This window comes from Bos indicus x Bos taurus, chromosome 7, assembly GCF_003369695.1.
Source record: "Bos indicus x Bos taurus breed Angus x Brahman F1 hybrid chromosome 7, Bos_hybrid_MaternalHap_v2.0, whole genome shotgun sequence".
Classification (NCBI taxonomy): domain Eukaryota; kingdom Metazoa; phylum Chordata; class Mammalia; order Artiodactyla; family Bovidae; genus Bos; species Bos indicus x Bos taurus.
The window spans coordinates 100,758,807-100,772,890 of NC_040082.1; the positions used below are offsets into that span (position 1 = coordinate 100,758,807).

Here is a 14,084-nt window from a genome sequence, read left to right on the forward strand (position 1 = left end):
TACCAGTCTTTTTTCCTACATAGACATACCTGTCCTTTCAACCTCTTCTGGTTACTGAGAAATGAACCGCAGTGAGAGATTTCAGTTGCAGTTATCTGAAATGAACTGAAATGACAGAGTAACCATGAAAGCTATCCTGAAATATAAGAGCAAATGAGGGCGGTTCAGGATGTGGAACACATGTATACCTGTGGCGGATTCATGTTGATGTATGGCAAAACCAATACAATATTGTAAAGTACAAAAAAAAAAAAAAATTCATTACAAAACAACTCAAAAAAGAACAAATGACAAGAATAATCAGGAGCAATTATAACTGTCCTCATTCTGTTCACTTTGATTATTGTATCAGTTAGATATTGCTGCATAACAAGCCATACTAAAGCTAATGCTGTAATATACTGCCTTTGTTACCAGATGAGATTATAAGGTAGAGTTGTTCTGAGCTCTGCTGATCTCCTAATGAGTGTGAACTCAGCTGTGAGTCTCTACATTGCTTTTCTTAGGTTTATCCATGATACGATGTGTGAGATGATACCTTTTTCACTTGACCCAATGTGATCAGTTTGTTTCTCTGGTTGTATCTTGAATTTTACCAAGAGAGTACCAAGAGTGAATTGCTTTAATTTACTTCTATTTCTATACCCATATATGACACTTTTCTTTTCACCTGGGTAATGAGATATCTCCCATCACTGCTCAGTGTGAATCAGCTATCTGTGCTCTAGATCCTACTCTGAGCCACACATCTTTAGACTTCAAAGTGATGTACTGGAAAATAATTGCATACCATAAACTGCATATTTTGAAATGATAAATAAAATAATCTGTACCAAATTTACAATGCATACTGTATATTTCCATTGCACATAATTCATGACAATGCACAATAACTTCAAAGGCTTTTAAAAATGTTTAAATATATTAATCTCCCTGAGCCTAAATCATTATCTATGTAGGTAATGTGGGATAATAAACATAACTTCAGAGGAAGATTTCAAGAAATTAATAATGTAAGTGGATGTATTTTTGTGGAATCCTAAGAAAATGTTCAAATGTAAACTTGTGTTTATGTATTTATATAAATTTATCTTTCAAATGAGCGTAAGCATACTTATGTATGTACACACAGAAATGCATTCGTGGTCCTATATTTTATACAGAAAGAAAGCTTGAAAGAAAGTTGGAGAGGATACACTACTGGGCATATATACTAAGAAAACCATAATTCAAAAAGATAATTCAAAGCACATGTACCCTAATGTTCATTGAAGCACTATTTACAATAGCCATGATATGATATAGAAGCAACCTAGATGTCCATCAACAGATGAGTGGATAAAGAAGATGTAGTACATATATACAATGGAATATTACTCAACCATAAAAAGGAATGAAATTGAATCAGTTGTAGTGATATGGATGAACCTAGAGCCTACCATACAGAGTGAAGTAAGCCAGAAAAACAAATATCATATATTAATGCATACATACAGAATCTAGAAAACTGGTGCTGATGAACCATTCGCAGGGGAAGAACAGAGATTTAAATGTAGAGAATAGACCTGTGAACACAAAGGAGAAAGAAGAGGGGGAACAAACTGAGACAGTGGCATTGACGTATATATACCACCATGACTAAAATAGACAGCTGGCAGGAAGCTGTTGTATAACACAGGGAGCTCAGCTCAGGGTGCTCTGTGATGACCTGAGATAGGGGATGGGGTGAGAAGGAGACTCAAGAGGGTAGGAATATATGTACACATATAGCTGATTCACTTTGTTGTACAGCAAAAATTGGCATAGCATTGTAAAGCAATTTTATCCCAATAACAATTTTTAAAACATTATGAGAGAAAAAAAAAAAAAAACTGTAGAAAGTTAAGCATAGATTTAAAGTGAACCATAGAGGGACTGGTCCAAGATGGTTATACAGGAAGATGCTGAATTCACTCCTCCCATGGATATGCTGAATTTACAGCTACACGTGGATCAAGTCCCTCCAAAAAAGACCTGAAAACTAGCTGAAATGTTCCTTTGTATCAAATGAGAAAAGACCACATTCAGGCAGGTAGGAGAGACTGAGATGATATCTTGCCAAAATCCCCAACCCTGATGAAGTAACCCAAATTCAGAAGGGGTTTTACAAATCTGGAGCCTCTTCTTGAGGATTAAAATGTTCATAGCCTATATTAAGACCTGCTCTTAATATAAAGACCCCAACTCTTAAGACCTGCATGTGGGAGATGAGCCTCCAAAATACCTATCTTTGAAAACCATCAGGATTTATGTCTATGAGATGCAAAGTGACATAGCAAATGGAGACACTGCTTTTAAAACGCTCACACATAGACTCAATCATAAACCACATAAACTCAAGGCTCACTGCTGAAGCAAAAGTTTGAAAAGTGCCTAGACTATATGTGAGGGACTGTTGCTGTTTATTTAGTCGTTAGGTTGTGTTCAACTCTTCACGATCCCATGGACTGTAGCCCACTAGTTTCTCTGTCCATGGGATTTCCCAAGCAAGAATACTGGAGTGGGTTGCCATTTCCTGCTCCAGGGGATCTTCCCCACCCAGGGATCAAACCCGTGTCTAGTGCATTGGCAGACAGATTCTTTACCACCGAGCCACCTGGGGGATATTGAGTTGCTAATCTGAATACCTGAATGATCTAGTGGTTTTCCCTACTTTCTTCAATTTAAGTCTGAATTTGGTCTATTGGGAAACCCAATTGACCATTCAGGTATGACCTAAATCAAATCCCTTATGATTATACAGTGGAAGTGAGAAATAGATTTAAGGGACTAGATATGATAGATGGAGTGACTGATGAACTATGGATGGAGGTTCATGACATTGTACAGGAGACAGGGATCAAGACCATCCCCATGGAAAAGAAATGCAAAAAAGCAAAATGGTTATCTGAGGAGGCCTTACAAATAGCTGTGAAAAGAAGAGAAGCAGAAAGCAAAGGAGAAAAGGAAAGATATACCCATCTGAATGCAGAGTTCCAAAGAATAGCAAGGAGAGATAAGAAAGCCTTACTCAGTGATCAATGCAAAGAAATAGAGGAAAACAACAGAATGGAAAAGACTAGAGATCTCTTCAAGAAAATCAGAGATACCAAGGGAACATTTCATGCAAAGATGGGCTCGATAAAGGACAGAAATGGTATGGAGCTAACAGAAGCACAAGATATTAAGAAGAGGTGGCAAGAATACACAGAAGAACTGTACAAAAAAGATCTTCATGATCCAGATAATCACGATGGTGTGATCACTGACCTACAGCCAGACGTCCTGGAATGTGAAGTCAAGTGGGCCTTAGAAAGCATCACTATGGGCAAAGCAAGAGCAGGTGATGGAATTCCAGTTGAGCTCTTTCAAATCCTGAAAGATGATGCTGTGAAAGTGTTGCACTCAATATGCCAGCAAATTTGGAAAACTCAGCAGTGGCCACAGGACTGGAAAAGTTCAATTTTCATTCCAATCCCAAAGAAAGGCAATGCCAAAGAATGCTTAAACTACTGCACAATTGCACTCATCTCACACGCTAGTAAAGTAATGCTCAAAATTATGCAAGCTAGGCTTCAGCAGTACATGAACCGTGAAGTTCCAGATGTTCAAGCTGGTTTTAGAAAAGGCAGAGGAACCAGAGATCAAATTGCCAACATCCTCTGGATCATTGAAAAAGCAAGAGAGTTCCAGAAAAACATCTATTTCTGCTTTATTGACTATGCCAAAGCCTTTGACTGTGTGGACCACAATAAACTGTGGAAAAATCTAAAATAGATGGGAATATCAGACCACCTGACCTGCCTCTTGAGAAATCTGTATGCCGGTCAGGAAGCAACAGTTGGAACTGGACATGGAACAACAGACTGGTTCCAAATAGGAAAAGGAGTACGTCAAGGCTGTGTACTGTCACCCTGTTTATTTAACTTCTATGCATCCAATGGCCTGGACTTTGTAGCTACTGCACAAGTAACCATCCTCAATTGCCTGGCTCTGAAGACTGGAGGTGGGGATGCTTGTATGTTGTGCCCAAGCTTCACTAACAAAAAAACTCAGTTCCTCCCCCTGTTGAAAAGGAGAACAGAAATTTTCTGGAGGTTCAGGGACTGTGTCCCCATTATAAATCAAAGCTTTGAAGACACAAGAGACCCAATCCAGACAGGTTCTTCAGTCTTTGACCTGGGAGAAAATTCTAATTGAGAGTTGAGATAATATGCTAAGAGATTTAGAGATATGAAAGGGGAGCAACTTAATGGATAAGGAGTAAAAAGAAGAAAACAAAACTGGATTCAATTGACTTGTATACTGGCCTCTTGTGACCAGAAAATCATTAGGAAAATTTTCTTTTCTTCCAGAAGAGCTTTCCATAGGGGAATTATGTACTTAGAGGTTGAAATAATGAGAGAGAAGTGTGCTTAATGAGCAGATACAGGGAGCTATAAATATCTCCACGTCTGAAGTCTCCTTGGTGTTTGCAAACCTTGCCTAGAAGGGTCTTTATTTTGTTTTGTTTGATTTGAGTCCTAATCCTACCTGGGGGGCTGTAGATTCACTCTTTCCTGCTGCTAGTCTGGGAACAGAACTTTAGTCTCCATCATTAACCATCCAGGGAGGGGTTCAGACTCCTCCTCAGAGACCTTCCTCTCAGTTCCCATCCAGGTGAGTCCAACAACCCAGATGATGGTGTGTGAGATGGTCAGAGAGAATGGAAGCCAATTCAACTCAACCCAGAGGGAAGAGACTGCTGCTCTTGTTCCTTTGTTTGATTAATTAATGTGTTTATTTCTGTGATTACATATTTCACAATGCAAGAGTGCTATTTACACCTTTGACCATCTTTCACATTCTTTATCATTAAATTGCTGTTATGTCAGTGCTAGAAAAATACGTTGAGTTTGTTAATTTAAAACTGTGCTTCTAGTCAGGGGATTAGATTTCTCCCCGGGGGACACATTGAACAATGTCCAAGGACATTTTTAGCTGTCACACTGGAGAGGGGTGAGTGGAGACCATGGATGGTGTAAACGTCTTTCAGTGCACAGGACAGAGCACACAATAGAGAATGATTTGGCCCAGAATATTCACAGCACGTGGGGTTGAGAAAGCCTGAGTTAAAAAAAAAAAAAATTGCAATATTTACAGTTGTCTTGAGAGTCCCTTGGACTGCAAGGAGATCCAACCAGTCCATCCTACAGGAGATCAGTCCTGGGTGTTCATTGGAAGCACTGATGTTGAAGCTGAAACTCCTATACTTTGGCCACCTGATGTGAAGAGCTGACTCATTTGAAAAGACCATGATGCTGGGAAAGATTGAGGAAAGGAGGAGAAGGGGATGACAGAGGTTGAGATGGTTGGATGGCATCACCGACTCAATAGACATGGGTTTGGGTAGACTCCGGGAGTTGGTGATGGACAGGGAGGCCTGGCATGCTGTGGTTCATGGGGTCACAAAGGGTCGGCATTGCTGAATGACTGAACTGAACTTATAATTGTCTTCAGGTTTCTTTCCAATCTTGTAACATTTTATGTTTCTAACAGCAAAGTTAGAGAACTGCTTTTGCTGCCAGTTTAAAAGATCTAGTCACAATCAACGTGACAGTTCTTTAAGGGTTCCCCCACTCCACCAGGCTGATAGGTATGAAAGACACTTCTTTGTTTCTTAAGCTATAGCTCAGATTCATCACACTTTATGTATTTGATCACCATTTTGATCTGCCTATTATGCTACTGTTGTTGTTTCGTGGCTAAGTCATGTCCAACTCTTTTGTGATCCCATGGACAGTAGCCCTCTAGGCTCCTCTGTCCATAGGATTTCCCAGGCAAGAACACTAGAGTGGGCTTCCATTTCCTGCTCCAGGGGATCTTCCCAACCCAAGAATCAAACTCCCAACTCCTGCATTGGCCTATATAATAATTACCTATTTTTCTACAGTTTTTAGCATTTCAAAAAATTTCTACTGATCATTGCTTTTCAATTGACTTTTGGAGGACATTTTTGGCCATAAAAACTTTTATTTTATTGAAATAAATCTATATTCTTAGTTTTGAATTTCTTGTTTTATTGGGTTGTTTTGCTCCCTGCAAATTGAATATGTCATTTTCTAGATGTTCATCTAAAATGTATTGGTTATCCCTACACAGAACGTGGATGCAATACGTTTCTTTTGTATGAAGTATGAGGAAGCAGAACTGTCATAGTGGGGACAGGACTTATACAACATGCCCCATGGCAGCCTCTGCATGTTGGACGAAGTCCAGAATCACGGTTAGAATGTGCCCACTGAGATTCTCAAAAAAGGGATGAAATATTACAGAACGGGAACAGTAAAAGAAAGATACCACGTGATAAAATGGAGAAAAGGGCTAATCTCATCCATTATTGGGCCATACAAAAACTGTATGTATGGACTTCCCTGGTGGCCCAGTGGTTAAGAAATTGCCTTCCAATGCAGGGGGTGTAGGTTCAATCCCCTGTACCAGAGCTATGACTCCACATGCCTGATGGCCAAAAAACTAAAATATAAAAAAACAGAAGCAATATTGTAACAAATTCAGTAACGACTTTAAAAATGGTTTACATCAAAACAATCTTAAAAAAAAAAAACCAATTGGTCAAATAATTATGGAATAGGCACAGGAAAAGTAAATCTACTGCATCATACTAACAATGTCCAACTTTTGTTATACTGTATGCATTTTTGCTGGGGAAATGTTGGTTTATCCCTTTGTTCATTTTTTGGTGGATGTACCATATATAAGGTGCTTGACACCATTAAAGAACATCACTACTTCTGTCTTTTAGACAAGTTTTTTGTTGTTGTTGTTCTCTTATTATTTTCTCTGGGCATCAAGGGAATGTAATCAGGATTGGAATGCTGCCAGAACCAAAGGAGATTATTCTTCCTTACAATGTCTCTGGGACTGGCTGAGCTTATTAGATCTTTTCCTCCTGACCCACTTTATTTTTTCTCTCTTTCTGTTAATTGAACAGATTCTTTTTTGCTTTAAAAAAAAATCAACTAAAAATGGCACTATCAGTATGGAGTCCCAGGTTTATATGTCCATGGGAAGTTGAAGAATTAAAATATCTAAGGACCATTTCTGCATTCCAAAGGAGAAAGATCACTGATTGGGCCAGTTCGGGTTTTATGCATTCCTAGTGCAAACATTCAGAAAACTAAGACCATGGCATCTGGTCCTATCACTTCATGGGAAACAGTGAAAACAGTGTTAGACTTTATTTTTTTCGGCTCCAAAATCACTGCATATGGTGATTGCAGCCATGAAATTAAAAGACGCTTACTCCTTGGAAAGAAAGTTAATGATCAACCTAGATAGCATATTGAAAACCAGAGATATTACTTTTCCAACAAAGGTCCATCTAGTCAAGGCTATGATTTTTCCAGTGGTCATATATGGATGTCAGAGTTGGGCTATGAAGAAAGCTGAGTCGCCGAAGAACTGATGCTTTTGAACTGTGGTGTTGGAGAAGCCTCTTGGGAGTCCCTTGGACTGAAAGGAGAACCAACCAGTCCATCCTAAAGGAGATCAGTCCTGGGTGTTCATTGGAAGGACTGATGCTGAAGCTGAAACTCCAATACTTTGGCCACCTCATGCAAAGAGTTGACTCATTGGAAAAGACCCTGATTCTGGGAGGGATTGGGGGCAGGAGGAGAAGGGGACGACAGAGGATGAGATGGCTGGATGACATCACCAACTCAATGGACATGAGTCTGAGTGAACTCCGAGAGTTGGTGATGGACAGGGAGGCCTGGCGTGCTGTGATTCATGGGGTCACAAAGAGTTGGTCACGACTGAGTGACTGAACTGAACTGAGTGCAATTAGGAAAGGAAATCAACACTGAATATACACTGGAAGGACTATTTATGAAGCTGGAGCTCCAATACTTTAGCTACTTGAAGACCTGAAGACCCAACTAATTGGAAAAGACCCTGATGTCAGGAAGAATTGAAGGCAAAAGGAGAAGAGGGCACCAGAGGATGAGATGGCTAGATAACCGACTCAATGGAAATTGAGAAAACTCTAGGAGATAGTGAAGGACAGGGAGCCTGACATGCTGCTGTCCATGGGGTTGCAAAGAGTCAGACAGGACTTAGCAACTGAAAATCATCAACAACAAAGTGTAATCAGAAAGGTGGTTCCTGAGAAAGACACGGAAATACTACAGTGCTGGAGGCCATTGTGTGTGTGAGAGAGACACTTGTGGAGTGTGGCCAGTCTTCAGAACAAGAGTACAATCATACATTCCAAGATGATTCTTACAGTCCTGGGACCAGAACTCAAACAGAGGAGGTACTAAGGAGGGGAGCTCTTTCTTTTTTAAAATATTGACTAATTGATTGATTGATTGATTGACTTGGCTGTTCAGAATCTTTGTTGCAGCCTACGAGATCTTTAATTGCGGAATGTGAACTCTTAGTCATCTCATGTGGGATCTAGATCCCTAAGCAGGGATCAAACCCTGGCCCCCTGCATTGTAAGCAAGAGTCTTAGCCACTGGATCACCAGAGGAGTCCCCTGGGGACCCTTTAGCAACAAGGTGAAAAAAAATGCAAGTTGTAGTATGGAACAGGAAATATCTGTGCCCTGGGCTTTCAGCAGTGGCAGAGACCACCTCCCTCCTCAACATGTGTGACACCACCTCTCCTCAGTCTTTCAGATCCATTAACTTGCAACACTGCTTCTCTGTATTTGAATTGAGCACAGGAAACAAGCACCTTCTTTAGGGCCTTTGCCCTGGCCGTTCCCTCTGCTGGGCACTCATGTCCCCACATAGACGCAATCTCTCCTTTGTGCCTGTCATTAGTTTTGTCACAGAATCTGTCACCATAGGATGATATATAATTTTACGGTCTGTTTAAATAGTCAGTCTTTGTTTTTATGTCCTGATTCATTTTTTCAATTTATTTTTAATTGGAGGATAATAATTACTTTATGATGTTGTGCTGGTTTCTGCTATACAACAATGTGAATCAGCCAGAAGAAGACATGTATCACCTCCTTCTTGAGCCTCCCTCTCACCCGACCCCGTCCCACCCCTCTAGGTCATTACCAAGCACAAGGCAGGACTCCCTATGTTACGTAGCAGTTTCTCACTAGCTATCAATTCTACACATGATAATATATAGATGTCAATGTTATTTTCTCAATTCGTCCCCCTTCTTCCCCTGGTGTGTTCACAAGTTCATTCTCTACATCTGCATCTCTATTCCTACACCTCAGATAGGTTCATCGTATCATTTTTCTAGATTCCATATATATGCCTTAATGTGAAATATTTATTTTTCTCCTTCTAACTTACTTCACTCTGTATAACAGGCTCTAGATTTGTCCACCACCCTTCAGTTGACTCAAATTAGTTCCTTTTTATGGCTGAATGATATTCCATTGTGTGTATATACCACAACTTCTTTATCCATTCATCTCTCCATAGACATCTAGATTGCTTCCATGTCTTGGCTACTGTAAATACTGCTGCAGTAAACATTGTGGTACATGTGTTGTTTTGATTTATAGCTTTCTCAGATTATATACCCATTTGTGGGATAGTAGAGTCATATGGTAGTTTTATTCCAGTTTTTTTAAGGAATCTCTACACTATTTTCCATAGTCGCTATATCAACTTACATTCGCACCATATATTCATTCTCTATAATTGACATGAGACTTTGGGGACTTTTGCTTTTTAGCACCTTTCACTCGTTGCCTAGACAGTGCTTAAAAACGATAGACTTTGTATTACATTCTTGAATTACACTATGAAATCTCGTTAAAAGTGCAAAATTCATGACCCTTATGGTAAAAGCTGGTTGGGGAAAAAATTCCACATTATGTGGGGCACAAAGATACCTTCAATGGGCTATACAAAACACACAAAATATCAAATTAATATTTGAAAACAAAATATAAATTTGAAACACCATTTTGAATATGTAATACAAGTTTTTGTGAAAATTAGCCATATTATAGCCTTTCTTTTCCAGAAGTCACCTTCCTGCATGGAACCAGACAATGATATGCAAATTCTAGAATTTCTCCTTCTGGGACTTTCAGAGGAAGCAAAAGTACAGCCCCTCATATTTGGGCTTTTCCTCTCCACGTACCTGACCATTATGTTTGGAAACCTGCTCATCATCTTGGCCATCACTTCAGACGCCCACCTGCACACATCCATGTACTCCTTCCTCTCCAACCTGTCCTTTGTAGCCATCTGTTTCACCTCCACCACCATCCCAAAGATGCTATGGAATATCTTGACACAAAGCAAAGTTATCAGCTATAAATAATGCATCACACAGATTTATTTTCTCATCCTCTTTGCAGTGTTGGACATCCTCCTCCTTACCGTGATGGCCTATGACCACTTTGTGGCCTTTTGTCAACCTCTCCACTACACAGTCATCATGAACCCCCAGCTCTGTGGACTACTGGTGCTGATATCCTGGATCATAAGTGTCCTGAATTCCTTATTACAAAGCTTAATGGTATTGTGACTGTCCTGCACAAACATTGAAATTCCCCACTTTTTCTGTGAACTCAGTCATATGGTCCAACTTGCCTGTTCTGACACCTTTCTTAATAACATAGTGATGTATTTTGCAGCTGTCCTGCTGTGTGGTGGTCCCTTCTTTGGTATCCTTTGTTCATATTCTAAAATAGTTTCCTCTATATGCAGAATCTCATCTGCTCAGGGGAAATATAAAACATTTTCCACCTGTGCATCTCACCTCACCATTGTCTTCTTATTTTATTGTACAATGCTTGGAGTGTACCTTAGCTCTTCAGCTACCCACAATGCACACTCAAGTGCAGCAGCCTCGGTGGTGTACGCAATCATCACACCCATGCTGAACCCCTTCATCTATAGCCTGAGGAATAAAGACATGAAGAGGGCTCTGAAAACATTGTTTGTGAAGGGAAATATATAAAGGACAATTGTTGTAAAACTGAAGAAGTACCCAAGATTGAAGAGGTCAAAGCCTCAGAGTCAGATCTTGTGACTGTTTGATCAGATTATGAAAGCAGAACTTGCTACTTTTATTTTCTTGAATTTCCATTTCTTTGATTTCAACTTTTCTATCTTAACTCATAGCTCATTTTAATAAGCTTTCTTCTTCCTTTGATATCCAGCAAATTTTCCCTTGTTTTATATTTTTTTAATTTATTTTTTATTTAAGGATAATTGCTTTAGAGAATTTTATTGTATTCTCAACATGGATCAGCCATAGGTATACATATATCTCCTCTCTTTTGAACATCTCTCCCATTTCTCAGCCCATCCCACCCCTCTAGGTTGATACAGAGCCCCTGAGCCATACAGCAAATTCCCATTGGCTATCTATTTTACATATGGCAAAGTAAGTTTCCATGTTACTCTTTCCATGCATCTCACCCTCTCTTCCCCTCTCCCTATGTCCATAAGTCTATTCTCTATGTCTGTTCCTCCACTGCTGCCCTGTAAATAAATACTTCAGTACCATTTTTCTCGATTCCATATATATGTGTTAGAATATAAAATTTATCTTTCTCTTTCTGACTCACTTTAGTCTGTATAATATATTCTAGGTTCACCGACCTCATCAGAACTGACTCAAATACATTCCTTTTTATGGCTGAGTAACATTCCATTGTGTATATGTACCACAACTTTTTCATCCAATCATCTGTCAATGGACATCTAGGTTGCTTCCATGTTCTAGCTATTATAAATACTGCTGCAATGAACAATGGGATACATGTGTCTTTTTCAATTTTGGTTTCCTCAGAGTATATTCCTAGAAGTGGGATTGCTGGGTCATAAGGTGGTTTTATTCCTAGCTTTTAAAGAATCTCCATACCGTCTTCCATAGAGGCTGTATTAATTTACATTCCCACCAACAGTGCAAGAGCATTCCCTTTTCTCCACACCCTCTCCAGCATTTATTGTTTGTAGACTTTTTAATGATGGCCATTCTGACCAGTGTGAGGTGATATCTCACTGTAATTTTGATTTTCATTCTGTAATAGTGAGTGATGTTGAGCCTCTTTTCATGTATTTGCTAGACATCTGTATATCTTCTTTGGAGAAAAGTCTATTTAAGTATGTTTTCCACTTTTTCACTGAGTTGTTTGTTTTTCTGGAATTGAATTGTATGAACTGCTTGTATATTTTGGAAATTAATCCTTTATCAGTTGTTTCATTTGCAATAATTTTCTCCCATTCTGATAGCTGTCTGTTCACCTTGCTTATAGTTTCCTTTGCCATGTAAAAGCTTTTAAGCTTAATCAGGTCCTATTTGTTTACTTTTGTTTCTATTTCCATTACTCTAGGAGGTGGGTCATATAGGATCTTGCTTTGATTTACGTCATTGAGTGTTCTGCCTATGTTTTCCTCCAAGAGTTTTATAGTTTCCGGTCTTACATTTAGGCCTTTAATCCATTTTGAGTTTATCTTTGTGTTTGATGTTAGGAACTGTTCTAATTTCATTCTTTTACATGCAGCTGTCCAGTTTTCCCAGCACCATTTATTGAAAAGGCTGTCTTTGCCCCATTCCTCCTTTGCCAGAAATAGGGTACCCATAGGTGCATGGGTTTATTTCTGGGCTTTCTATCTTGTTCCATTGGTTTGTGTTTCTGTTTTTGTGCCAGTACTGTGCTGTCTTAATGACTGTAGCTTTGTAGTATAATCTGAAGTCAGGAATATTGATTCCTCCAGCTCCATTCTATTTCTTGGGACTGCTTTGACTATTTGGGATCTTTTGTGTTTCCATATGAATTGTGAAATTTTTGTTGGAGTTCTGCAAAAAATATCATTGGTAATTTCATAGGGATCACATTGAATCTGTAGATTGCATTTTGTAGTATAGTCATTTTCACAATATTGATTCCTCCCACCCAGGAGCATAGAATATCTCTCCATCTGTTTATGTTGTCTTTATTTAATTCATTAGTGTCTTATAATTTTCTTTCTACATTTTTTTGTCTTCTTCAGTAAGTTTATTCCTACATATTTAATTTTTTTGTTGTTGTTGCTAGGGTGAATAAATTGATTGCTTAATTTCTCTTTCTGATTTTTCATTGTTAGTATATAGAAATGCAAGTGATTTCTGCGTATTGATTTTATATTCTGCAACTTTGCTAAATTCACTGATTAGCTCTAGTAATTATCTGATACTATCTTTAAGGCTTTCTATGTACAGTATCATGTCATCTGCAAACAGTGAGAGCTTTATTTATTGTTTTCCAATATGGATTCCTTTTATTAATTTTTCTTCTCTGATTGCTGTAGCTAGGATGTCCAAACCTATGTTTAATAATAGTGGTGAAAGTGGACATCCTTGTCTTGCTCCTGATCTTAAGGGAAATGCTTTCAATTTTTCACCATTAAGAATACTGTTTACTGTGGGCTTATCATATATGGCTTTTACTACGCTGAGGTAGGTTCCTTCTGTGCCCATTTTTTGAAGAGTTTTGATCGTAAATGGTTGCTTAATTTTGTCAAAGGTTTTTTTATGCATCTATTGAGATGATTATATGGTTTTTATCTTTCAATTTGTTAAATGGTGTAACACATTTGATTGATTTAGATATATTGAAGAATCCTTGAATGCCTGGAATAAACCCAACTTCATCATGTTAATGTGTTGTTGAATTCTGTTTGCTAAAATTTGTTGTGGATATTTGTATCTATGTTCATCTGTCATATTGGCCTGCAGTTTCCTTTTTTGTGTTGTCTTTGTCCAGTTTTCATATCAGGGTAATTGTGGTCTTGTAGAATGAGTTTGGAAGTGTTCCTTCCTCTGAAGTTTTTTGAAAGGGTTTTAGAAGGATAGGCATTAGCTCTTCTCTAAATGTTTGATAGACTTCTCCTGTGAAGCCATGTGGTCCTGGGCTTCCGTTTTGGGGGAGTTTTTTTTTTTTTTTTAATCACAGTTTCAATTTTAGTGCTTGTAATAGGGTTATTCATAATTTCTATTTCTTCTTTGTTCAAAAAAACATATATTTCTGCTTTATTGACTATTCCAAAACCTTTGACTGTGTGCATCACAACAAACTGTGGAAAATG

The 14,084-nt window shown here is 38.6% G+C and overlaps 1 pseudogene; it reads left to right on the forward strand.

Moving 5' to 3' along the window:
- The first annotated feature begins 10,038 nt into the window (after window positions 1-10,038).
- LOC113896425 lies at window positions 10,039-10,968 on the forward strand (annotated as a pseudogene).
- The last annotated feature ends 3,116 nt before the right edge of the window (window positions 10,969-14,084 follow it).